The 27,785-nt window shown below is 36.2% G+C and overlaps 2 long non-coding RNA genes across 3 annotated transcripts, besides 20 other annotated features; both read right to left on the reverse strand.

Annotated features, from left to right (window-relative positions):
• Nucleotides 1-1,128: 1,128 nt before the first annotated feature.
• On the reverse strand, nucleotides 1,129-5,259 carry lncRNA:CR45558 (long non-coding RNA:CR45558). The gene is made up of 4 exons (NR_125064.1): nucleotides 5,123-5,259; nucleotides 3,963-4,188; nucleotides 3,401-3,616; nucleotides 1,129-1,436 (listed from the first exon to the last, which is right to left on the reverse strand). It is a non-coding gene; the product is annotated as a long non-coding RNA:CR45558 (long non-coding RNA).
• Nucleotides 1,950-2,287: a mobile genetic element.
• Nucleotides 2,434-2,483: a mobile genetic element.
• Nucleotides 2,576-2,715: a mobile genetic element.
• Nucleotides 3,061-3,184: a mobile genetic element.
• Nucleotides 4,388-4,446: a mobile genetic element.
• Nucleotides 5,260-5,411: 152 nt separating the features above from the next.
• Nucleotides 5,412-5,902: a mobile genetic element.
• Nucleotides 5,903-7,176: 1,274 nt separating this feature from the next.
• Nucleotides 7,177-7,277: a mobile genetic element.
• Nucleotides 7,278-7,342: 65 nt separating this feature from the next.
• Nucleotides 7,343-7,376: a mobile genetic element.
• Nucleotides 7,377-8,044: 668 nt separating this feature from the next.
• Nucleotides 8,045-8,933: a mobile genetic element.
• A 629-nt stretch (nucleotides 8,934-9,562) lies between these two features.
• Nucleotides 9,563-10,025: a mobile genetic element.
• Nucleotides 10,026-10,087: 62 nt separating this feature from the next.
• Nucleotides 10,088-10,180: a mobile genetic element.
• A 2,053-nt stretch (nucleotides 10,181-12,233) lies between these two features.
• On the reverse strand, nucleotides 12,234-15,700 carry lncRNA:CR44317 (long non-coding RNA:CR44317). 2 transcript variants are annotated; one of them, NR_125066.1, is made up of 3 exons: nucleotides 15,636-15,700; nucleotides 14,420-14,822; nucleotides 12,234-13,125 (listed from the first exon to the last, which is right to left on the reverse strand). It is a non-coding gene; the product is annotated as a long non-coding RNA:CR44317 (long non-coding RNA). The 2 variants fall into 2 exon arrangements; NR_125065.1 differs by lacking the exon at nucleotides 14,420-14,822.
• Nucleotides 12,637-12,788: a mobile genetic element.
• A 2,326-nt stretch (nucleotides 15,701-18,026) lies between the features above and the next one.
• Nucleotides 18,027-18,075: a mobile genetic element.
• Nucleotides 18,076-18,943: 868 nt separating this feature from the next.
• Nucleotides 18,944-19,126: a mobile genetic element.
• Nucleotides 19,127-20,634: 1,508 nt separating this feature from the next.
• Nucleotides 20,635-20,783: a mobile genetic element.
• A 662-nt stretch (nucleotides 20,784-21,445) lies between these two features.
• Nucleotides 21,446-22,446: a mobile genetic element.
• A 1,240-nt stretch (nucleotides 22,447-23,686) lies between these two features.
• Nucleotides 23,687-24,069: a mobile genetic element.
• Nucleotides 23,733-23,788: a mobile genetic element.
• A 127-nt stretch (nucleotides 24,070-24,196) lies between the features above and the next one.
• Nucleotides 24,197-24,241: a mobile genetic element.
• A 1,314-nt stretch (nucleotides 24,242-25,555) lies between these two features.
• Nucleotides 25,556-26,659: a mobile genetic element.
• Nucleotides 26,660-27,785: the final 1,126 nt, after the last annotated feature.

Raw genomic sequence — 27,785 nt, forward strand, 5'->3', positions numbered from 1 at the left:
AATGACTCTCACCTTAACGTACTTATTAATACATTATAATTGATTAAATAAATGCACTAAGTAAATTTTACATATTATGAACAAACACTTTCAAATTATACTGAAAACAGAAGATTCAATTAATTGTGCAGAACCTTTAAAAAGTTCAATCAATTCAATTAAGGCAAGCCATTAGGCCCTCAGGAGAGTCCTTTGTCAACCAAAGTAATTGTGTGTCATAATTCCTAACAAACGTGCAACAGCACCACACAGAAATTCTGGCTTTGTTACAGACATGGTGTGGAATTACCTGGACTGAGGTCAATGTGTTCATCTTAGCAAACTGAAAACACTTGAAATTATAGTGTTTGAGGAATTAAGGAATTATAGTAATTAGGAAATTAATGAACCAGATATACTAAGGCAACCAGCGCTTTCTAGGAAGTTAAAGGAAGTCTGGTCAAAAGAATCTCAGTTTTCCTTCGTAATTAGGGCAGACACAATTATCTGGCTTATCTGGCAATTACAAACAAAATTAAAAGTCTTGCCAGTCCAGCGGTGTTTGGCTCCAACCAACTGAAGTTACAGATCGCTGTGCATGATAAACAGGATTCGACTTCCGATCCAATCTCCGGGCCTCGGGGTAACAAGTAGACGCCATAATTGCGGACTATACCAATGAAAGCGATTCAATTACTTGCCGAATTGCAATGTCTTGTGTGTGACGGGGCTTTACTTAATTGCGTTGGTGGACTGACGTTTCACGTAGCGTATGCGTAATAAACCGAATTATCGGTTCGTAGTAGGTCTGTTACGGAGAGGTGGCCGCAGGGCCAGTAGTTATTACGTATCCACAATGTATTGCAGAGAGGATAGTAAGTAGAGATGTGCTTAAAGCATTTGCTTGTGAGTTTGTACTTACGATAATCTCCTTTTCTACCGGTAACCTGTAAATTATGGTAGTCATTATTGTATCCACAAGGTTTCCAGCCAGACGCTTTTATTATTTATTTTCAGATTACAATATTATGCGAAATGATTTTAAAATTTACAACAAATGAAGCTTCGGCAATTAAAAGCTTCTGCACCCCAGCAGTAATTACGAATTACGCTTCGAAGACATCGAAACTGATTTTGCTCTTTTATCGTACCCTTGTAGAGGTTTGAAACACAGTAAAGTAGACACTTGCGCCAATACAGAATATAGAATATGCCCCAATGTGTACATTTTAAATTTACATATACTTCATGAGTTTAATATATCTCTGCTACGATAAATACGGTAAATAATCATTGTCCTCCTAATTCCTGTTTTATTATCCGACGGCAATTCGATGTGCTGTTTCCGACCTTTCAATTTTGTGTTTCCACGAGCCTGAAGTAGATGAGTTGCGAATCCCAAACACCCCAATATAAATACTCTCGTCGTTTCGATTTTTCCTTTCAGAGAATCCTTGCTAAGTTAGTTACGAAAACGTTAATTGTCAAATAAACTAAAATGCTAAATGTAATTAAACGAAATCCTCGACTATCTGAGAAACGTTAGTGAGTTAGTAGGAGTGCAATTGTGAGAGAATGTGTATACCTTTGAAAACACTTCGCCCAACCTGTGACTTACTCTTTAACGATTCCAGTGTATCCTTTTAGTCAACGGGTATTAATACCGACAGCAAATATATGTCCATGCCACAAAAAGGGTTTCGGTTAATTGGTCAACAATAAATATTTACATACTCATTAAACTTTTCACATTAAAGTAATACGGTGACAAGGGAGTGGACACGTGAAAATGTGGACCTCAAACTAAACAAAAAAACTACACCCAAAAAAAAAAGAGAAACTGCAGTAGCACGCTTAAAACTTTTTCTCATCACAAAAGTTTGCCCAGCTGCCTATCTTATAACTTTTTAATGAATGTTCCAATTCGTAAAATTGTCGACAGGTGGATTATGAAAATTATATTTGCACACAAGAGAGAACACTATAGTGAAGTTTTTCGACTATCAGATACCTGTTGCTCAGTTAGTAGGATACAAATAAGAAATTTCAATAATTTTGTTGGCAAATTGGCAAAAAACATGAAGTGAAAAAAAGAAAATGTGGTCGTTGCAGTTTTGGCTAAGAAAATGTTTTTAAGCAATTTGATAAAAAATTTACAAGACTAATAAGATAATACGAAAATTCAAATAATTTTTTAAAAGTGTGGGTTTGGCCGTGGCAACATCATACATATACAACATACATTTACTTTATATGTATGTTCAAATACGATTCCTTCTACCTGTTACATACTTTTCAACGAATCTAGAATACTCTATCAGCGGGTTTTAAAAATTGCTTGACATGTGAAGAGCCTGACAGCTTTTTGCGAGAAGTGCAAGTTTTGCAGATGTTGCATAACATACAATCTAAACCCAAAACTATTTATCGGTCCCACTTTATCAATCCCCCTGCCACTAGCTAAGTAACGGGAATCTGATGGACGAGGAACTCGACTAAAGCATAACCTATTGTTATACCCGTTACTCGTATAGTAAAAGGCTATACTAGATTCGCTGATAAATACATATATAATATATACATATTTTTGATAGGGATCTGGCTGTCCGTATGAACGTCGAGATCTCAGAAACTATAAAAGCTAGAAGGTTGTCACGCAAACTCTGACGCCCTAAAAACGGCCAATAGTGTCTCGCCCACATTTTTGAAAAATGTTTGGAATTTTTTTATAATTTTCTAATATATATTGATATTCTAATGTATATTGATCGATTTAGACAAATGATTTGCATTTAAGTAAATGCCAGTAAAAACTTATAGATTCGCATTCAGAGTGGCCAAAGCGAGGTACACAGAGACCAGGGTGATGTCCTTGTCCTTGTTTTCTGAATTGGGGTTGATCCTTTTAGGATTTGCTTTATCCCAAGTTCATTTTTAATAACGCTTTATATGCGTGCTCTGTTGGAAGAAGCGTCAAACACCACCTTTCCTAGTTCTTTATCTTAGATTTGCTAAAACTGGTATAAGAAAGCATTGTGGACTATATGTCTATATATTTTTGAATGTGATTACTAGCTGACCCTGTCCGTCCGTATGAACGTCAAAATCTCAGAAACTATTGAAGCTAGAAAGTTAAGAGTGCGCAAGATTGTTCACTGGTGTTGCCATGCCCACTGTCTAAACTGTCACGCCCACACACTTAAAACAAGTTTTGAAAGTCGAGAAATTGTGTCTTGTTTTTTTGTCACAATTTTCTTTGAATTAAAATGGAATAGGAATTGGCCAAAGTTAAATGTGAATTGATGCGGCCTGATTTGCAGTCAGGCGCTTTAATAGTTGAAGGTTTGCTGCAGCAAGATTAGAATGGCATCCTTGTCAATATTTAAAACGCTTGTTTGTGTACTTTACTGTGAGGCCTTACCTTTTTCGATGCGTTCGCCTTTCCTTTAATGCATTTTGACTCTCCGGATCAACATAACCTTCCACATCCTGTCTTTGTTTAGCTTTCCCTTCCTCAACCCATGCTGCGTGGTATTGCAATCATACCGCTAATCATTGGCACTAAGCATAAATGCACTATTCCAAATGTCCAAGTCTCCGTTTCGTAGGACCAACAATAGGGTCAGAAATATGACGACTTTGTTCGCAGCATATATCGGGAAGTTGACAAATTAAAGTCTAGGTTGTCATGGCTAACTAAGATAACAAGAAAATTTGAACGCAGTATATAACTACAAATATCGACGTAGTATATAAACAGAAACCATTCCTTCAATTAAAGAAATGAACAAATATTTTACAAACCAAATGTGCAGGCTTTTTTCACGCCGCAGCTTATTTCGTGTAGTTTTTATACCAGTCACTCGTAGAGTAAAAGGCTATACTAGATTCGAGCCTCCTCAAAAGCAAGATCGGCTCTTCCCGATAGCAAAAAGACATTTTTCCAATATTATAATTATAATTATTATTATTATGATTATTACAAAAGGAATAGTCAGTCATTTGCATGATTTGGGAATGATTCAATTTTGATCTGAGTATGCTGAGCTAGATTTTGAGATCGATACTTCTTAAATCGATATCGTTGAATTTAGAAGCGATTGTTAGGCATAACATCTTGTACATTATCGTTTCTTAACTTGTCGCGGTTTTTGGACAAGTTTTGCGCCTTAAGGAGTCCATCGTTGTTGCAGTCCGTATCGTCTTCGTCTAAAAAGAAATGTTATTAAATTCTATATTCAAGAAATGCTTTAGTTTAAATTTGTTCATAAAATTCGTCTTTTTTTTTGCGAATTTCAATAAACAAAAGGGATTCTCTTCAGGCAATGTCGTAAGCAATTATTTTTTCTGGTTATTACTCCTAATTTTCCATCGATAAATCGAAAAGTGTGCAACAGGTAGAAGGAAACAAGATCACCAGCCGAGTCTATCTGGCCTTGCCCGACTGTTCGTATAAGCGCCTCGAGAATAAGCAATTTCTATTGATTAGCCAAAAAATGTTGGATTTTCTCCTTTATACTCAAACAAACTCAAAACTCCTTATTCTCAAAGAAACTCAAAAAAGGTATCTCATGGTCGAGGAGCTACAATGCAAAAACAGTAAATATGATCTCAAAAATTCACTAAAGGCATTCCAAAAACAGGCAATTTCGTGACCGGATTATTTTCCCTTATTAGTACTATGAAATAAAAGTTGAGATAATCCGATGAGTACTTCTGCCTGGCACTGCTTGCTTATTAGAAGAACTTCTAAGCAAACAAACGGGACAAATAATTCATCACCTTTTCTTCGTCGTGAGTCAATAACATTACACGCTGTTTCCCTAAAATTATGTTTTCACCCAGCAGGCGACGTCAACTACAAATTTCTGAGGCTATTTTAGCAGCACTTTTCCTTATTTTGGAATGCTTTTATGGGATTTTATGGGGTACTTTCTGGAACGCTGGCAACTATGTCTGATGCGACACTTGTTCCTTTCTTGCTGCATTCCCCTTTGCTGTTTATACCTTATTCATTGTTCCAAGAACAACAATGTGGCAGTAGCTGAAGTGGGAGGAAAAACATTTTGATGTTTGCGTGATTTTTGTGTACCGCCACGCCACATGACGTATGAGTGATTGATGTCCAAGCCGGCGTACTCACCAGATTACGTATACGTCATATTGTACGAATGTTGTAAATGGTCATTTAATTGCTAGAGCATATCATTGCGGACTTTATTGAAAGAATTTGATACGATGTTCCGATCAAAATTCTCTGTTCTGTTCCGATTTTAATTCTCTTTAAAACTGAATCAAGTGTACTTCGCTATAAGGATATAAAAAATCCATTTTTGGGCTTTTCCTTTATTGTACGGTTTCTTTTTACTTAATAGAAAAAAATATAAACAAGAATGGAAACTATCTTTGAGAAAGCTTTAATAGCTTTAATTTTCGTTATCAGAATCAATAGCCAAGTCGTCCGTCCGTCCGTATGAACGTCGAGATCTCAGGAACTAAAAAAGGTAGAAGGTTGAAATTCAGCATACAGACTCCAGGGACGAAGACGCAGCAGAAGTTTGTTGACCCATGTTTCCAAGACCACTCTAACGCCCACTAACCGCACAAAACTATCATGCTCACACTTTTGAAAAATGTGTTAATATTTTTTCATATTTTTTATAAGTCTTTTACAATTTACGTCCTCATTTTGTTGGATATGTTTTCATAATTTTGTTAATCGTGTAAATTTATATCGATTTGTTAAAAACTCTAACGCCCTAAAGCCGCCAAGCCGGTCACGCACAAACTTTTGAACAATTTTAAAATTTTTTCTCATCTTATTTCCTAATATCGATATCAATATCGATATCCCAGGAAAATGATGAAATTTGAAAATGATGAGTAACGGGTATCTGATAGTCTCGACTATAGCATTCTCTCTAGTTTTTTTTATTTTAATTTGATCTCTGTGACTGAATACATTAAGTTTTTAGTTAGTGCCTATGCATACATTTTTATTATTAATTATTTGAGCGAGTCGGAAAATAAAAACGGGAAAGGAAGCATAAGCAAGAGCCATAGCATATGCAAAATCGTATGGGAGTGAGTAGCATTTCAAACCCTGCTTTATAGGTTTCTTTTGTATCGAAATCTGCATATTTATTGGCTAGTCCAGTACCTATTTGGATAAAATACCTCAGGGTGTTACTGCTCTGGGCGCACCTAAAAAGAAGAGTTGGTTTTAAAACTAACTGGAATTTAAAGGAATTAACACGCGTTAAGTATCTTGAGTCGAAAAGTTAGGCCAGATGCTTTAGAAATGTATAAGTTACTAGTCCAAACGAGTGAAAGCCAATTTTTGTTCCTCCTTTGCCAGCCAGGTCATGGCGTTGAGTATTTCCGTCAAAATGGATGTCAGTCAGCAGCAGTCGCAACCGCAACACAAATACCCTTCTCCGCATTTTCTCCCCACCTTGACGAATAAATGATTTATGTAAATTTCATAGCAATGCACCTTGCCAGCCATTATGGTGATGACATTGTTAAATGATTGAACACATTTTTTGTGGTGCGGCGCACATTTATAAAGAATTAATTTGGTAGATGCACGACACCCTCCACCACTAAGGCTTAAATATTCCGTTTGCAACATGCAAAGCTGCACCGGCTTTTCCCCGAATACTGGGTGGCAGTCTGGCGCCTTCCCACGTTGTTTCTTTGTGTTCCTTTGATGGCACAGTGATGGGACGATTAAGGACGTTTTGTGTGTGTTGCCTTAGAATGATAATGGCTGCGTCCCCAATCCCAAACAGCGGGTATCTGTGCCGGCACTATTTCACTATAATCAATGCAAGAACAAGATATAATCTTGTTAATAAAAGATATAAACAAGATATAGGCGCTCGTCTAGACGTTACCCGATACTAAGCTTATGGTAGTCCGAGATTCTTTTCCATATTTGTCACTTGCCCCACATGTCATTGCTCTTTACTCTCGACGACCATGACCATAACACGCATTTATGTAAGTCTTAATTTATACAAATCCCCAGGTAATGAGTTTTCCCTTAGATGTTGACTATATAATTATTTTCCACCAAGAAAAATTCTGCACCGCCCGTCCAGAGGGTTTTTTAATGTGTGGACGTTTTAGTGTCCGTGGCAAAAATGGCATAGAGAACCAAATTGGCAAGGCACATATTAACCTAGAAATAACAAGAGAGAATGCTATAGCCGATTTCCCGACTATCAGATACCCGTTATTCAGCTAGTCAAAATGCGAACGCGAAATTTCATAATTTTTCTGGGATATCGATACTAATACGATACGAATACTAATTCCTGTTACATACTTTTCAACGAATCTAGTATACCCTTTTAACCAAAGACACTAGAATATTCTAATGTCTTTGGTTTTACTCTCCGAATAACGGGTATAAAAATCATAGATCTCAATGTTCAGACTGTGCATTCTTATCAGCGAATAGGGTACTTTAAATAAAAATAGGTTTATCATAAGCAAAGAGATCTTCCGAAATATTGCTGTAGTGTTTTGTACCGAGTTAGTGCTGGACTCTAATGTAATATTCTATGGTATTGACTTCAGTACCTACCATCTTAGATTGTATATCTTTACATTTTGCCGATTTAATAACGAGCAGGGGCTGATATTATTTTATTTAGGACCTGCATGCAAGACACTTGGACGCAAGGTGTCCTTCTTTGCTTAGAGCCTTGTCCCAGTAAATCTACTTTTCTAATCAGAACGAATGCCGCACAACAATGAGCGACATGACATGAACTGCCGCCGGTTAATGTTATTACCTGGCAGATACTTACACATTCAACCAACATGACTCTTCCTCACAGGTATATACATGTATGTATGCATGCATGTACAAATCGTTTTAAGCTGGAAATAACGCACAGTGATTCAATTTGTGGCATTTTACTTTCATTATCGTTGCCGACAAGCAAATTAACAGTACTCAACTGCGTTAAGCTAATACTAAGCAATTTATTTTTTAAAACTTGTATTTCATTTTCTGCCTTTCAACAATAGGTTTACTTAAGGCTTGATAAATAAGAATGTTTGGCTGCGATAGTAGCCTTGAGAAAGATTGTAAGATTGTAACTGATTATGCCTCGTGGAAATGGCTCATGTCCAATCATGATCTCAGATCACGATTAGATCGATGGTCGTTGGCTCTTCAAAGGTATTAAAATCGAACATCGTAAGGGTGTTCTGAACGCTGTTCCGGACATCGCGTGTAAAAGAAAATGAAATAGGAACTTTTTGTTCGTTGATTTAAATTCTGAAGAACTTAAGTCCCCTGTTTACCAGGATATTAAAGCAAAGGTTATTACGAATAAAAATAACTTTCCGGATCTTAAAACTGAATATGGTTTTGTGTACAGAAAAGCAGAATATCTATCATGCGAAGCATGATGAGTATGCATTTAAGCTTTAAATACCCAACCAATTAGTATCTAAATTGATATTTCAAGGGCACAATAGGCCGTTAGCTTCCCACTGTGGAATACTATACTATACTATACTATAAAGTGATTGCGAAGATATTATTTTTGGCCTCGACTAGTAACTGACATAAAAGTTTGCATTAATGACTGTGAGACGTGTAATCATGTTCTCGGGCCACCATAAAAAACACGCCAGATTGTTATCGATCCCTTATCAAGTTTGCCTTCTTAAAACCAGATAAAAGATAAATGCTACTACCGTAATAAATTATCTCGAAGAAGAGCTGTTTTTGATTTTTGGAGTCCCGAAAACAATGGTCAAATAACGGGTCCCAATTTCGTTTTGAAGCGAATGCTTCAGTACGAAATATCGCAGACTTTAATTGCTTACCATTCGCCTCGTTCGGTTATCGCTGATACAAGGGCGTATCTTCGTCCAGATCAAAAGGACTGAAACGAATACCTCAATAAAATATGTTGTGCCTTAAGGTCCTCAAGAACATATTGCCTTGTATATGGCTATGTTACGAACTGATTTCTTTTCTTAGCAGTGCCGCTAGTGCAACATAAACATCGGTACGATCTCTAACAAGCATATAAAAAGAAAAGAGTAGTCCCGGAGGGAACCGGTATAATTCTAACGGCCAGATCGCCCGACAGGATTCCCAAAGGGGGGCCCTATCACGTTACTTATCGATAAGTCCCTATCATGGACTTCAACTGCAACAGCTATATGGCCTTTGGTCGCTATTAGCAGCGACTGCAAAGCTTGGTTAAAAAATTAGAATGAGTATTATTACATTAGTTCGGTCAGATATGGTCTGTTTGTATTTTATCTAAACATAAACCGATATTGATCAACATATGAATTTTAAACATTGAAAATGGCGTTGTCAGATATACCATGGAATAGTAAGTCCATATCGAGAGGCCATCATTAGAGAGCTTAAAAGCGTTGTCGTACCGATAAGAATATCGATAGCTTTGACAGATGTCATGTATGACCGCTTTGCCATCGCTGATCCACAGGAGTTTCCGGAAGATTCTTTATTCATCTAGCGTCAGCGAAAACAGGTGTGCACAAAAAAAGTGTGAAAAGTGTTATAGGTACGAGAAATTTCATTTCATTTTCATATTCCTTTCCACAATGAGAATCATCAAAACATTCGTCTGCATTTTCAAATTTGCACAACAACAATTCAATGACTTCTCGCGGAAGAGGGAGTCGCCTATGTTTTTTTAGTGCGCCTGCTTAAATTTATAAATTATCTTATGGGGTCCGAAGTTTCCAATACTCGTGAAACTCGTAAAGTTTGAAACTCGACTGTGCTTTCTGGCATGATGAAGTCTGTCGGATTTGTAAATTATATTTCTGGATTCTGCAGCCTCTTCGCCAAAATAACCGACTGGAAGAACTGTGTTTTCAAAAATCTGTTTCGAGTGAACCAAAATCTTGTGAACGGTCCCTGTCATCGGAAGCCAGGGAAGCTGGTCAAAAATAAGTTCCCCGGTCTTATGGCACAGTTGTTCATACTAATCCAGGTAATTGACATGACATGCATACTAAAAATGTCCTCAAAAATGCTGTCGTCGATATGCCCACTAATAAATTTTAATATTGCATTCAGTTTTTCACGAATTAGGAATTGCGTGCGCCACACTTTTAGCAGGACCGCATTGCTGATTGAGAGGTTGCTAACTAAAAATTTAATTTTCGCGAAAAGTCGCAAATAAACCCAATTTGTTCTAAATAGGGAATTAAAAAAAAACTAAAAAAATTCCAACTATTTTTTGAAATTATTTGAATATTGAAATATTGTTTTGAAAGATGGACGAGGACATTGCTTAATCACAAATTCTTAAGTTTTATACTCACAAATTAAGCAACAACATCCACATTGTGGAGGTGTTTAGCCCGTAGGCGTATTTCTCAATATGAATCGGGCATACCTTAAACAACGGCGTTTTAGGTATCTTTAAAAGATTCACCTGGATCGGTTTCGTGACCGAAAAATAGAGTATTTTATTGAATTAAAAAAAAAACAGATAATATATAATATAGTTATTTTAAGTTGTTTTTGAAAACGTCTGCAGAGCCTACAACCAGCACAAAGCTCAGCCAAGTGGTTTTATACCTTGAGGGTAAATGAATTTAAATTGTTTTCATTTTTAAATCAATACCACTTCTATTTAATGGAAGAAGAATTTGCTATGGAAAAAAGTGTGGATGAAAAAGCGATTCCACTGAACGACCAATTGGCCGAGTTAAGCCAACGGGTTCAGGCTATTGAAAGCGCAGTGGAGGCGTACACGAAGCAGCTGGCGGAGATGAAGAGCCAGGTTGCACAGATGACGGCCTTGTTAGAGGGGAAGGCGAAGGATGTGGATGAGAAAGTCTTCGCATCGGTAAGGGCCTTCTAGCTTTACAGCTCAAAATAAGCTTAGAGCCTAGAGAACGCCACGGAACTAAAATATTTATAGTCTAAGTGATCGTAAAACTGATTTTGTGCTTTTGTTGTTTCTTTCAGATTGATGCAATATATGATATTTGACCTTTAAAACGCAACGACTGGCCCAAGGCGATCAAGTGCGTTTTGACGGAACCGCTCATTTGCGCCTACAACATAGACAGCCGTACCGGGAAAAAGTCCTTAAATTCATTTCAGGGAGGTTTCTATGCATTTTAAAAGGTGTCATTTTCCCGAGGGAAAGCGCTGTTTTATTAAAATTCCTTGCCGCTTTAAATTGAGAATACCACGGGATTCCCTATGGAATGGGGAATGGTGGTTTTTGGTTAAATTTGGGTTCATTACTCGAAAGGCTTTAGTCGTTGCGGATGTAGCAGAATGTCGGACCACGCACTTCATTAAAAAATCTTTGACAAACGAGGTGGAACTCAAATTATACAATGTGTAAATCTATTTTTGATAATTGGCCCGAAATTGATATTATATTAACAGAAAACAATGAAAACCATAGACTGCAGCGAATATTTATACGCTTTTACTCTACTAGTAGCAGGTATAATAAATCTTTCGTAATAAATAATTGATGAAATAAGTTAGATGTTTTATTGATGAACGGGTGTTGTAAATATATTAGGAAAACCCGTTAAAACATCGAAGTTTTTCTTGATGACTACAGTTTTCTGGTATCCATATTGGCAACATTTTTCGATAATTTAAGCACCGACTGGACCGCTAGTATTCTCGTCTGTTTGCCAATCTTGGCATATAGTGATATTTGGTGTAGAAAAGAATACCCAAAACAATGGGTAATTTTGCATCTAAATCTTTAATCATTTTCATTTTCTTTTCCAAGTAAGAGCTAGTTGTGTATTTTTTTTAAAGTATTCATTTTCTCCGGAGACTTCTGTTATATGTCTCCCATAAAAACGCTTCTGAAAAATAATTATATCTCAGCTGCTGGCTCTAGACCTCTCCGCTCTCTGGCTTTTGATCAAAAATTCCAGCCCATCTCCAAAAATCGTGCCCAAAAAAATTGAATGGCGATGTCGACTAAAGCATTCTCTCTTATTTATGAGTATCAAGTTATTATTTCCGTGGAGTAGATGAATTTGACCTTAAAAATAAATCAATGGGGCTTAGAAGTAGTGTTGAGATATTTTTACCATTTCTCTACGACACGCAAGATTTTATGTTTAAATCAATATCGACTTTTTACACAATAAATCAATAAAAAAATGGCGCCGCCAAGGTGTTAAAATACTCTTAAATTTTAGTTCTTTTATCAAATTTTATTACATTTTATTAACAATATCCTATAAATTTTAAGTTATAAATTCCGAAATTTATTTCGTGTTTTTAGCCAGTAATAAAACTATTATAATGTTTTAAATGAACAGCTTTGCCGCAGCTAGAATGATTCTGCTTATATTGTTGCCAAATCACAATTATTTATTGTAAGCGCGGTGTCTCGGCTGACTTTGTGCCAAACTACCCCTCATATTTGATAATTTCAAATTCAATTATATATTAGTTCCGCTGAAAGACAAATACTCCTGCGTTCTATTATTATAAATGTTTATCGCAAATTATATTAACGCCCACAAATCCCACAAATATTTTTTAATTTTTGTGTTAGTTTTTAAAAGTTCTATCGATTTGCCAAAAATCTTTTTACCACTCCAACACCCACAAACCGCACAAAATGTTTTGATATTTTTTCTCTTATAAACGTTTTTTAATTTTTTCTCATTATTTTCACCAATATGTATCGATAAGTCAGAAAAATAATGAAATTTCGAGTTGGCATTCCCACTAGCTGAGTATCGGGTATCTGATAGTCGAGGAACTCTACAATGGCTTTCTCACTTGTTTTAAATTGATTTATATTATTCATACTTTGATCGGTTTTAATAGGAGCACAATGACATGGATTTGTTTTCCCAACGACGAAAACAGAAAAATAATATAAAAGAATAATCATAATCAAATCCACTTATTCATCCTTTTCACCTTAAAAACTTTTTGTAACGTATGTATTTTCCATCTCAGCGGCATTGTTTACATTTACACATGTATTGCTCTGCTTTGTTGATATTGTTACAAAGATGAGGAAATGTATCTTTAACAGTCATATAAGGTTCCAGTTTCAGTCACGTGCCCATTCCAGTTTCCCCTTCGGCTCTACCACAAGTAACATTGATTGCTGCTGTCAATAACTAAAAATATTTAAAATAAAATATATTAAATAAATAATTTGCGATGGTCAGACGGAAGCACGGAAAATCGTATTGGGAAATGAATAGGCTAAGTGAGCACAATGAGGATGACAAATCATGTAAAGTTGCTAAGAGGTCACACTAACGGAATAATATTTATTGATTGTTGATACTGATTGCTCGTGAGCAATTTGTACAGCGGCCACTTAAATGATATGTTGATTAGAGGGAGGGAGGGAGTTTTCAAATGCCCGTTTGGCATAAGAATGTTTCAGCAATTGCTCAAAGTCAACGGGCTAAACAATTAATTACAGGCGTCAGCACATCGATCGAATAGATGGATGAGACCCAGCGAACTTATTGTTTTCGGAATCTCTGTCTTAACAAAATATTTACTTTAAACCACTTTGAAGATAACAGGGCGCCGAATTTAGAGATATTTTTGTATTCGATAGCTTGGCTTTTTTAAATTAAAACAGCAAATCTTTGTTAATTTCAGCGTGCCATATTTACGGGCAATATCTCTCCTTATTTAGTATCCTTCCAATAACTTAATTTAAAATTTAATAGGTGAACTGCTTAACAAATGGCAGGACCCTAGATCTTTAACAACGTATTCTGCAGTTAAAGTAAACGAATGCCAAGATAAATTGAAAGCTAATTGAATTCAGAAATTTTAAAATTGTTTTTGCATGAGGAGATCTATTAATCTATAAGTCTGTGGGAGCACATAAATTGAGAATAGTATTAGGTCCGCGGGGGTAAATGATATAGCTTTTTCTGTTTATTTTTATTACTTGCCGCACGCTAGACAAAGATCGAGAGGTCAAAATATTCTAATATTCAAGCCTTTTGATGCCCAAACAAGATATAGATAGTGATGACTGAGTATTTTAATGTATATAGATGCAGATCAATTGCTATATCTCATATTTAGAAAAATCCATCAAAATTAAATTGTGCACATACCTTTCTGTTTTCTCATCGAACTAGAAATTTCACTACACAAGTTATCAAAATAAACTTCATTCAAAGTATCTTTGTTCACAACAAAAACCAAAAATAAGGAAATTGAGAGAAGAAAAAGTATTGTAAATATAACAGGTAGAGTTTTCCCGATTTGTGGTTCGTCACAGGCACTGGCAACGTCCTTGAAATGGATGTCGAAACACCTTACACTTTCCGAGCAATGTTTATGGCCAAAAATTCTTGTCGAAAGAATTCGGCTTAAACCAGCAGGAGTTTAATACCTCGAGGTAATCAGCGTTTGTGTTTGTGTCCTCGGTCCACTTACCTTTAACGGTCTGTCCACTTATTTCGTGAATACGCACCGCACAGACAACGACAGAAATTACTTTATCTTAATGACAGCCGATTCACTTCTATGTCTCATTAAAACTTGGAAATCAACTTCAGTGGTGTCAAAAAAAAAGCTTAATTGTTTATTTCCTTGGTCGGGAGGTAATCCTAAAAAGGTAACCAAAGCACAGAAAAACATTTCGTTTTGTGTTCGTTGGCAATAAATTTTATTTTCTGCTGACATGTGAGTAATCGTGTTGAGATTTGGCAAACTACCAGATACAAAGGCGAGAAACTGGAAAAAATGGGTTGATTTAAGTTTATTTTTTCGCTGTTTCCCAGATTCAAGAGATTTGGACTTTTACATGCCTTTGCAGTGGATAAATTTTCAGCGCATTCTGGAAGTGTAAATTTTAAAATTAACGTGACAAAAATGATACAAAAAAAACAAAAATATATATATATATGTCGTTTTATAGACCTTCGAATTGGCGTGGAAAAATTTGGACCTGCTTCTACGTCCCTGGAATCTGCACGCTTTATTTCTGTCTAGATTTTGTAGCTTTCGAGATATAAGCTTTTATACACAGACTGGCTTGGCCCCATCGACTCGGGTAGGATATCACGGATATATTTATATTGTATATTTCACTCTTTCGGTCAGTGGTATAAAAATGGGAAAAAGGTGTTTTTGACTATATTCAAATTTAGCTTAAATTTGTTTAAAACTAACAAAGAAACAGTGCGAAAAAGAATTTAAAACTAATACCAAATAAAGATCATAAAGAGGCTTTCTTGGGATGCATCACTTCCTTTCAAGTATGCAATTACTGCAAGGGTATAAAATCTTCGGCTTGCCGAAGATAGCTTCCTTTCTTGATTTAATTGCTCCCAACTATGTGTTTTAATAACATGTGTGTACCTCTTTTGATTTTCTGGTCTGCGCAGTACAAAACGTAATTATTGTAGTTTCCTTCCCCATATATTAGCTTTTTTTTATTTCATTTTGCATTTATTCACTGTTTGGGATGAGTAAATATTTCAGACTTTAAACGTCCAATGAGCAGGAACTGCATAAATATAGAACTTTACTGCGTGCCTTGACAAAGGCTCGGGTATTTTTTAATTTTTATACGTTTTTTCTACATCTTATTTATTAGCTTTAATGTCGGTATTGCACTTAACATCTGTTGTTACGAAGTAAACATTACCAAACCAGTCCTTTCCGCAGTATATTTCCATTTATTTCTGGCCTAGAGAAGAGAACGCATCGCGTCGAAATTTCAAAACAAACTGAATAAGAAAAGCAGCAGTCGACAGCAAATCATAGGTCTCTCTCTGAGTTTCACGCTCCGCGATGTAAAACGCTCTCATGTGCGAAATAGTGGGAAATTTTAAGCCTTTGTTTAGGTAATTTTCGTAGAAATGCAGGGTAAGAGAAGTTTTTCCACGTGCTTTGTCATTGTTATGAATAAATGAGTCATTTGAAGGAAGAAAGGGTTCCACCGATCACTGTAGCACCTCTATGATTTACGTAAAAATACATAACTAAAAACTAGTTTTCCATCAATCATAAAGCCATTGTAGGAACGATCTACTGACTTGCGTCCTTTTAATGTTTTTTGAATATACATAAGTAACGCGTCTTATTATTTTAATTTATTTTTTATTTATTAATTTTTAATTTTCAGTTGTGATTTGTACTCCTAAATGTCATTTCCATTTTTTTTTTAATGCTATTCTTAATTCTTAATCGTTTTGACACTTAATTACTAGAAAAACATTAAAAATTTCAACGGTTCAAAAACACAGATACATACAACTATTAAATTATTTATTGAAATGTTTAAAAATGTTGTGGTACCTCAGTCTCAGCTTAACAAAATGTCTATTAAATAATAACAATTTTATTTTATTTTAAGCCATTAAACATATAATAAAAAACTGCGTCACGCAAAAAGAACATTTGATGGCATGTTGTTGTGATGTTGAAATAGACAGCTTCTTTTATCGATTGGTTGATGGTGTACTTAATTAATATACCTAAGAAAAATTATATGACAAGATACATTAAGCAACAATGGCACCAACAACTACAAAAATTATATCAGATTGTTTATATCCGTTACTAGTACTATATAGTACTATATGAAGTATTATTATTTTTGATCGGGATGAAAGTTGAGTCGATCTGGATATGTGCTTTAAATATCAACAGGTTAGTTGTTTTGAGTTGGTTAAATTTATTATTAAAATTATGGTATTTAAAACGGATATACTTAACTCGATGAAAAGTACCTCAATATAAATATTCCTCATCAGGATAACTAGAAATACTACACAAGATCGAACAAAAATGATTTGGGTAGATATATGTACACCACAATACACCAGTGTGTGTATTATATTTAACTTACATTTAACTTCTGATATAATTATTGATACCTAATGGTTGATCACTTAAATTATTTATTTATACCGCGCATCCGTGAGTGTCCTGAACGTGTGTAATTAATCTCATACGTGGATAAAGTATTTCGTTTTGTTGTCGAAAATTTCATAATGAGATTAAATTTCATAAATGAGATAATTGACACATAAGCGAGTCCCGCTTACTCTGTGAATTTAATCGCTTTTTATTAAGAGCTTAAGCGGAATTGTGCTCAAATACAATCTGGGAAAGATTAGGTTTATTTATAAAGTCATTTCAAATTGTATATCAAGCCTTGAGTAAACCTATTGTTGAAAGGCAGAAGATAAAATAAATGTTTCGAAAAATAAAAATCACTGTTAATTTGCTTGTCGGGAACGATAATGAAAGTAAAATGCCACAAACTGAATCACTGTGCGTTATTTTCAGCTTAAAAAGATTTATACATACATGCATACGTATATACCTGTGAGGAAGAGTCATGTTGGTTGAATGTGTAAGTATCTGTCAGGTAATAAAATTAACCGGTGGCAGTACATGTCATGTCGCTCATTGTTGTGCGGCATTCGTTCTGATTTCCCGTGGCGCTAAATTAGATATACTGGGGCAACGCTCTAAGTAAAGAAGGACACCTTGCTTCCCAGTGTCTTGCATGCAGGCCCTGAATGAATTAATATCAGCCCTTGCTCGTTTTTAAATCGGCAAAATGTAAAAATATACATTTATTTGCATAATCGCAAAAACCATGCAGCCTGGCAGGATAATTCCCCTGTCCCATGACTCCACGAAAGCCGCTGACACTGCAGCTCAGCAGTTGCGCGTAAAATTAAAAGCTGATATGAGGCACGAAATCCGCAAACGTGGCAGCCTTATACGGGTCAAAGGACAACGGTAACCAACACAAATACTCACTAGAAACGTTTGGAAACATATATATTGTGTCGCTACAATGTATTGCATGGGATGTCGACGGGGTGAGGAGCTGGAACCAAGAGCCGCTTTTGATTCCCGCCCGCCACTGGATATCAACGGATGTCGGATGATTCGACAGAGACGTACCCTGTATTCCGGAATCGAATATTTGATTTCGCTTTGATTTTTATTCATAAAATACTCGTTTATGTATTTTAGTGTATTACTGAGCGTGTCCCTATAACATGTATTTGTCCGCCTGTTTGTCCGTATGAATGTGGAGATCTCGGGAGCTAGAAACTCTAGAAATGCTTTATCTTTTCGGAACCGACCAGGTATTTGTAAATGATTAAATTTATCTATACATATATCGAGTATCGATAAAGTTATTTAAAAGACCCGCGTTCACCGTGTACACCCGACCAGTAAGGGGTATGGACTCAACGGAGGTGGAAATGCTCTAGCGTGCTGCTGTGTGCTATTATTCCCACGGGTCCTTAGACAATATTTGCCTGGCACACACACCTGGATTTCTCAGCTGCTCCTGGGGCGAATCTCAAAGCGGAGGTAAGGCACATGGCTTCGTATTAAGTATCGGCATGCCGCTCAGCTCTGCGCAGGAAGTCGAGTTATTTAGTTACGGGATTGCAAATGAATGTATTTTTGTTTGTGTTCATATCGATATATCATATATGTATGTATATGAACTCGCTCGTTTGATGACTTTTTGTTGACATCTCACTCACTTATTAAATGGGTATTGACATTGACATTTTTCCGTGGTGAAATAAATTCAATTCGATTGTGGTGCAGGAAACAAGAAAAGCTCAACCGAAAAATTTCCAAAAATATTCATAGCAATCAGGTAAGGCTAGACGACTCTGTGTACATGTAAGAGATCTGGTTTAAATTGAAAAGAGAAATAAAAATGATATGTACGTTAAATTACTGATTATATGACAATTTCGCAAAAGTTATGTTTTCGATAAAAATGTTGAGATTTCCTGGAAATCTGAAAAAATGAATTTATATCCATTTATATCCATATTCTATGATTACTTGTATTAAACTGTTACCATTTTATAAATTAAATTGATTTGTTGGATAGCACGCATATCAAATTATATTATAAACACTCTCTGATATTTATGACTATTACCCGTAGAGTAACAGATGTACTAGATTCGTTAAAAGTACGTAATAGGTAGGGGGAAACGTTCTCGACGATATAAAGTATATTCTTAATCGGGATCAATTCTCGATCTGGCATTGTCCGTCCGTATCGCCTCGATCTCATGAACAATGTATGTATAAAAGCTGGAAAGTGAGATTCAGCATGCTTATTCCAGAGACATAGACATACTCACGCTGCGTGTAAATTAAACTGCAATTATTAATTTTGTATCTGATGGATTTGTCTTCTTCTTTACGTGTAAGATTTAAAACTGCCAATTAAACCGAAACAAATGGGTGCTACGCACTATTAATGACTTGCACCTTTTACTGCTAATATAATTACACTCTTCACCTGTCCCATCGCGGTGTCATCGGTGACTAAAATCTTGCCACAGCTCTGTGTTGGCTTCAACTCAATCACTGTAAATAAGTTGCTAAGGGCTGATGATTGGGGTGCACATGTTGCCGCTGAAGGCAACTGGCTGACAGGCTGAAATTTATTACATGGGTTTTCTGCCTAACTCTAATAGCCCAGGGCTTTGTTATTGTTTTAGATGCTTGTGATAATGCCGGGAAATCCAGCCCGAGTCCTGAGAGGGCAGCAGCTGCTCATCGGAATTTATTCTTTAAACAATGTGCCGACGCACTTGGCCACTTAGCGGTACTGTTCCTAGCTGGGTATTAATTAAATTTGCATTGACTTTAAGACGCCCTTGAGGGTGACGATAAGAGCCGATAAGGAAGCCTCAACTCGCAATTAGGAAAAGGATCCTTTTGCTTGACTGACAACCGGTTTTGTTCATCATCTTGGCATCATCCTGCTATTGTCTGGCTGGCTTTGTCAAAGTTGTTCCCTTCTGGCCGAAATCCAATCACGTTTTGTGTGAGCCGCGAATCAAATTCCATTAACGAAATTTCGTCAAACATTTAAGAACGCATACCAACAATACCCCGCTCAAATGCTGTGTCTGCATCTTTATTTTCATAATTTTGAATGTTGCCACATGTGACGATGGATTCGCACTCGTACTCGTATTGCTGAAAGTTCAATCTATGCAAATTTCTGTAACGGAAAAGATGGCGCCGACATCACAACTGAAATTAAAAATCCAGAGAGAAAAAATCTCTTGAAATATCGATTGATATTGGCAAAAATAAGAACCCAAATTGTATGTATCAACTCTGGACTAGACTGTTTGTGGAGTATCTGATGTGTCTCAGTAACGAGTATCTGATAGTCGATGAAATCGTTCCATCTTGTTCTCTTCTGTTTCTATGTCAGTTTTATTACAAAGCTAATTGTAAATTTTTGATTCGTTTTTGCAAAGCAGCTACTAGATTTAGTGCCTACAAGTTTATTATTACTATTGCATGCCAAAACATTAAATTTCTGTTTGCATATGTGAATCTTTTAAAATTTCCTTTACGCGAGTAGAGGATTTGCTTTAAACGAGGCTATACTAGAATAATTCTAGTGTCTTTGGCTATATATAGACTATAGATTCCCTTGTTTGTCCGACGCTTGAAACATGTGCTGTAAAAATACATGTACACATATACGGATTCCCTTGGAAGGATAATAATAATAAATAATAATCAATAATAAAACAAAAAAATTCGAACATTTTTTAAAAGTGTGGGTAACATCAGGAAACAAACTTGCTCAGTTTCTATGTCTCTGGAATTTGAAAGCTTAATCTCAACTTTATAACTTTTATCCGAATATCTCAAAGTTCATACGTGCGGACAGACTGGCATGTTCCGATCGACACGGCTATCCTGCTCCCGATTAAGTATATACTTTATATGGACCTTAATTTTCGATGTTACATTCTTTTCAGAGTTTCCAAATCAGAGCTAATAGAAATAAATGTTGGTCTTATTTACCCACGTGTCTATTTTTATTCATCGTCCTAATTTAACAATCTCTTTTAATCGCTTTTAAATCATTTGCAGTCAATACTTTTCTTTTTGGCGGCGTATTACTTTTATATGTAGTATATTTTAAACTTTGTATACTTTATTTAAAGCTGGTAAAGCTCAATTTTGACCTGCTCTGAATTATTTTGACCAGTTTGTTTTGGTCTACGTTTGAGAATAGAGAAATGCAGGTAACTGCAACTTTCAATTCCGATATAGAAATGGTATCGGATCTGCATAATCACATCGCACATCGATATTAAAACAAGAGGGACCATAATGGGGGTTGAAATAGTAAGAATTCATTGTTAAAATTTAACAAATTTTAATTTATCAACAAATCGGTCGTTTAAAATATTTTGCTAATGCATTTTTAACTCATCACGATATTTGGTGATATTTTTAAACTCATTGGCTTAAAATCTTTGCCTTAAGAATTTGGAATTTAATTTATAAACAGACCAAGTGGTGTCAATCCTACTTTAAATTTATACATATATTTATGACTTAAATGTCCTATGTTGGCGAATTTGTGGACGAATGTCCTTTGGGGATTCAAGATACTGGGTTTACAGAAAAAACAAGAGAGAACGCTACAGTCGAGTTCCCCGACTATCAGATACCCGTTACTTAGCTAGTGGAAAAAGAAATTTCAAAATTGTGTGGCTTATCAATTATATTGGGGAATAAAATGTTTTAGAGAAAAAAACAACAAAACAAAAATATGTTTTTAATTGTGGGCGTTATTTCGAATTCGGAACATTTACCATAAATATGTTAAAAATCTTCTCCCTCGCACTGTCGTCTTCTTAATAATCTAGTAACAGTCGAGGTACTCGACAATAGCGTCCTCTCTTGCTTTTACTCAGAATAGAGGCGATTTAGCAAACGCCCAGCTTGGAATTGGGGCCGCAGCCATTAGCATTCTTGGGCATCACACATAAAATGCACTTAATTGTCCTTGGCCATCAATGGGCTGGGTGTGTGGCCTTCGTGGAGGGAAAACAATGAATGATGTGGGAAGGCGCCAGATAGCAACACAGCATTCGGGGGACAGCCGGCAAAGCTTTAAATGTTTTAAGCCCCGGAATGGTTTAGCTTTAAAGGTGCAGTGCATCTACCAAATGAAATGATATGTGCCCAAAGCAATAAAAACATTAAAGAAACATGACATGCATTCGACAAAATAAGTATTCCCCAAAATATCCACATTCACATGTTGATCTAGATGGCTTATATCTAATGTACAATTAGATTGTGTATTATTGTGTAATTTAGCCAATAGTCGGTATATATGGGTCGCCTTACATACGATCGAGATCCTTTGCAACCAAATCAAATGTTCCACAATTTTTCGCACTTAAAAGAGGGACCTTCCTGAGAAATGTGTTTTTAAAAATTATGTTAGAAATAACAAAACAAATGTAATATTATAAAAAAAATACTAAATAATAATATTTCCAAACTTGTCTCTACGCCTCTGGAATCTGAATTCTTTTAATCTTAATCTTCTAGCTTTTATAGTTCCTGGGATCTCGACGTTCATACGGATGGACAGACAGACTGACACGGAGGGATCGACTGTAACCTGTAACAATATTTTGTCTGGTAATGAAACAATTTAAATATTGCCAAAGATCTTATCTTATATACTTATATTATATACTATCTGCTTTTGAACCACTGAAGATTTAGACTTGTGGTATATGTATGCCGTTAGATAACATTTTCTAATGTTATCTTTGCGTCTTAATGCCAAAAATAAAAATTGCGTAAAAAACTATTTTGCTACTTTCACGACTGTAAAGATTTCTTTTTAAATTCAATTCTGTAAATTTAAAGTTTCCTATCCATTTCAATTTAAAAAAGTCGAATTTAATGCATAGCTGAGTTCCTGCGAATAGATGCAAATTTTGACCGATGTAAAATTAGGAACCAAGAGTAGGCTTTCTAGAAATCCAATTTTCTATCCATTTTTTTCACTGCATTTGCCGAGCTTCACCATAAGGCAACTTTTTCTTGGAAACAAAATATAATAATGGTACTTTGTCAACTTTGGTGATCGGTTGATCGAAAAGTTTTGAGTTTGCTCCTAAGGCTTTTGTTTACTCGTTTTTACTGAAGATATATCCATCACCCTCTGAAATTGTGATTCAGTTAGTTTCGTGGCGTGTCTGAACTACGTTACGTGTGGTTCTTATGAAAAACTTGTAACCGACTGACCAGAAACAAGACAAACAAGTGCAAACTTTCCGGTAAGTTGAACGTAACAGAATTTACTTGCTCTTTTACGCTGTTAAAAGCCCAATCACACACCCACATTTTGCCGCAATAAACATTGACATGCACTTAAAAACTTTGTCCACAAATGACTGTCTCTTGTTCCTTTGTAACTGACATGCACAAGAAAGCCGCAGTGCTTACGACTATTTGTGTACGGTAATGCAATTCAAAAGTCTTTCGAAAAAGTGGTTGCAGATTACAAATTGCAACTGTTGGCATTGGATACTCAGATACTCAAAAGAAATATGGGGTAATTGTTGTGCTAACATTACTTGGAAATTGAACTATATACAAAACACGAAACCTGTTCATTATGCACAGCAAGTTGGTTGGTTGGTCTTCAATGATTTGTAATGACTTTAAAGTTCCCTGAAAGCCAACTTATCGACTACTTATGATCCTTTTCACGAAGAAAAACGAGTGAACTTACATTCTTTAACTGTGATTTCGCAGGCTAAGTTGGTAACTAACTGGTATTTTAATATCCTTAGTCAATTAATTTTTTGAATTCCCTGCAATACAAGTACATTTACCTTCATATTGTGGTAGGATGAACACTCATAAGGCCCACTGTACCATGTAGTAGCATCAAAGACACTAGAATATTCTAGGGTCTTTGGTAGCATAGTCTTAGGTATGAAGCCCATAGTGGCAGAGAGAAGCATATGATCATATCCCCGTTAGGAATAAGAATATTATTGTTATCTCGCTCTTACTTATAAGCTAGCGTTAAGAGATAAGAATGTACACCTAGCTCACTCACAAACGCATACACACTTCAGAGAGCATAAGAAAAGAGGAATCCGCGAGACGCGGCATTGGGTGGCGTGTGCTTAAAGGGAAAAGTCGAATAAAGGCATTGTGAAATTATTTAAAGGATTGAGTACATATATTCATTTTTCGGCGTCCACAATATTAAACGTTAATCTTATAGTAAATGTTCGGCATAATGTATGTATGTAACCGGTATAAGGAAGCCTTTCCGACTCCATGAAGCATATAAATTAATGAGCAGGTCTAGACGATCTGGCCTTGTCAGACTGTCCATTTAAAGGTCGAGATCTTTGGTACTATGAACGCTAGAAAGTTCAGATTATGTCTGCAGATTATAGAGGTCTACGCCGCGCAAGATTGTTTTGAACTTTACATACCCAGACTAACGACTACCAGCCGCCCAAATCTGTCGCAAACACAACTTTCAAAGCTTACCCTATTTTATTATTTGTTTTGCCATTACCTTAACGGAACAGGATATCAACAGGGATATTAATCGGGCATGAACAGTGACAGGCCCAGTCTGTCAGGATAATAAACCAGGATACGGACTTTCCGCCTCAGCCTACTATGGCCACATATGCCAACACAACGATGTCACAACTGTCCTTTCGAAATCCGTTGAATAGTGGAAAAAATTCATTTCCATTGAGGTACAATTACGAAAATTTTGAAGTGTGCACAGGCAGGATAATAGCTGGCAATGCACTGAATAATGCATGCGTGGGTGGTGCCTGTGCTTTCACTTCCCCAATTTCTGCCACCCCACGTGAACACGCTTTTATGCACAAATTACCTGTCACTTGTGCTTACGTGGGTGTAGTTGTTAGTTGTGTATGCCACGCGAGTCCACACTATCACACTCTCTCACGCGCCCGAAATCCGGCTCGGAGGACCAAAGGGCTCATGGGCTGGAGGAACGGAAGTGGCAATGGGAGGACCAAGGACAGACTTTTGTGACAGCTGCTCGCCCATACATCTGCACTCTCGAAGAGGGAAAAATGTATTTTCCGCATTTGCCTGCTGATGCTCTTTAGCATCCTTTTCCTGTCACACGACAACTCTCTCTTTTCCATTTTCACGAATGTGCAACTGTGCGTGCAATCGTTTAATTAACACCCAATCATCAAAATGCCAGCATCGATGTGGGCAATTGCACTTAGAAAAGTGCACCTACTGAAACAAGAAATAATTTTGGATCAGAGGAGTAGATTCGTGCTGAGAAATTGGTATTACCTCATGAATTTTAAAGAATATCACGCAGAACTTTGTAGTATATATGGAAACACGAGGTATTATAGTTTTGCCATATACATTTCCCCAGTGTGACATAGTTGGGAATGTAGGTAAAAATCCATATAAATATAATCCAATTTGGTTGACAGGAGTGTACGGCAAACAGTTCACCAATCGACCAATCAGTAATGAATGGCAATGACCCCACTTCTTAGGTAGTACTCTCATTAATCGAAATATGACTGTTCGTTTCTGCCATAAATATCCCCTAGGCTGGCTTGTGGCATGGGTTTGCACACCTAATCAAGCACCTGAAAGACCAATTAAAAGTGCTAAGTGCGGATCAATAAATAATGAAAGTCCATAGCTGTTGACCGCTGACTGTGACCTAAGTCTAACCAAAGACCCTAGAATAACAAGATGCGTAACGCCATACGATTTTTTGGCACACGATTTTTTGGCCGTGGCTCTAGAGGTGGCTCAAGGCTCTCTCGAATTTTTGTTAGAGAGCGAGAGAGCGAAGAGCGCTACAGCGAACAGCTCTTTTCAACGCACAAAGTGATAGCAGACATCAGTATGTGTGCACACGTATTCACATGCATTGTAAATTTGACAAAATATGCCCTTCACTTTAGAAGTTCTTTGGCTTTAAATCTATATTATTTTTGATCAATTGGCACCATGCGAAAAATTCTTGTTTTGCATTGCCTTAACGTTATTATTATTTGAAAATAGATTAGAAATAGTCAAATCTATGTACATATTATCACAAAAATAAATTTCAAAAATGACTTTATATAAGAATATTTGTCATTAGAGTATTCATGTTGCGGCGTGTGAAAAATTAATAAGGCAATTGTTGAGTGCTTGTGTCCGCACTTCGTGCCTCAAGGTATGAACAAAGCAAAGACACTAGAATAATTCTATTGTCTTTGATATTACTTTTGCAATTTAATTTAATTGCATATTTAATTATTTAGTATATTTATTAAATCATTTGACTTAATATGATGTAACATTAACATTAAAAGTGTTTCAAAAAAAATATTTCGCTTTTAAAAAATTGTCAGATGAGAGACAAATTAGAATTAAACATAAATATAAATGTGTAAACGGTAGCTAATTCGAGCGGCGATTTTAACAAACAAATTTAAAAAGCTTTAAAATTATAATATTCAGGGCGCGAATTTTTAAAAATTTTTTTATTTTATCATATTGCTAGGAAATTGGCAAAAACTACCCTAATATGTACCATGTAAATTCGTTTCTTCGATCAGAATTGATTTCGGCCCGAAAATCGTCTTCTAGCACAACACGCACACTTATACGCGTTCTCGTCTCTTGTTTTTACTCACACAAACAAGCAAATTATATTTTTAGGTTTCTTACGCTCTCAGCGGGAGTGAGCGGAAAGAGAGTAATTTTGGCCGTCACCAAAAAAGTGGCTGCATAGTGCCAAACCAATGTATGGCCGTTACGCATCTTGTTATTCTAGTGTCTTTGGTCTAACTAACTGCTGTTTTATTAATCCGGCAAATACAAGTTCCTAGGTGGATAATGGTTGGGCATCACACATCCATCTTGTTTGGGTACGATGTAAGGCCTCATTTAACATACATATTAACTCGGTTTGTTTTATAAACTTAAATGCATTTTTAACCGCACAGATGAAGGCCTTCACTCAGACATTTCATCTTGCTTTACCTTAAAATCAATAAATATTCTTCTGCATTTTCCCAGAAACTTTGGCAGCGAGCAGCACTGTAACGTTGAGTTAAATGCAATTATAACTAATTAAATTAATAAAGTTGACAACATTATAGGGTGGCTAGGGTCTGAAAAAGTCAATGAATATTTCAATTAAACAAAATTCACAATAGGATAGCTGAGCAAACAGCAAGGAGAAAAGTGCAGAAAAATGAAAAGTAAGTAAACTATGAAGTCTTGTGTTGGCCCGAATCGAAAACAACATTGATCGCAATTAATAACCAGCAAATAGCCGTAAATTCCTGGGCCGCGGACCTAGTCCTGACACGTACATTTTGCATTATGGTCCACCCGAATTCGATTGAGTTGATAACAAATCATTGCGAGCCTCGATTTGAATGCAAATCCTTTGTATAAATCACTGCCTGAATCGATCCATAAACGTCAACAGTAAATCCGTAAATGGTCCGTAAATGGACCAAAAACAAGGTTGAGGCATGCTGTATGCCGTCATTGTCATCAGCTCGGCTGAGTTCGGCGTGCAGCGATTTCAATTCGCATAAAAGCAAAGCAAATCCCTTTAATAATCACAAGTAGAAGACCGTACTGCTCTTGAACTTTTCTATTTTTTTTCTAGATAACAAGACAAGTTTTTGCCGTTCACTCTTTGTGCCTGCGACTTGGAATTGGCGTAATGAAAGGGTTCTGAAAGGAAAATATGTCCGGCTATTGAAAATAAACCAAAGAAATTTTAATAGCAAAAAACGGGTCAGGAATGCAATCAGTAAACTGACTGTGATAACTTGATGGCCAAATGCTACCACCGTCACTAGAAGTCCTAGAGCTTAGCCTGCACATTCGGTGGCCAAATGTCTTGGCAACACAGACACACGGTGCAATCAAATGCGATGCAGTGGATTTG

This window comes from Drosophila melanogaster, chromosome 3R (assembly GCF_000001215.4).
Source record: "Drosophila melanogaster chromosome 3R".
NCBI lineage: Eukaryota > Metazoa > Arthropoda > Insecta > Diptera > Drosophilidae > Drosophila > Drosophila melanogaster.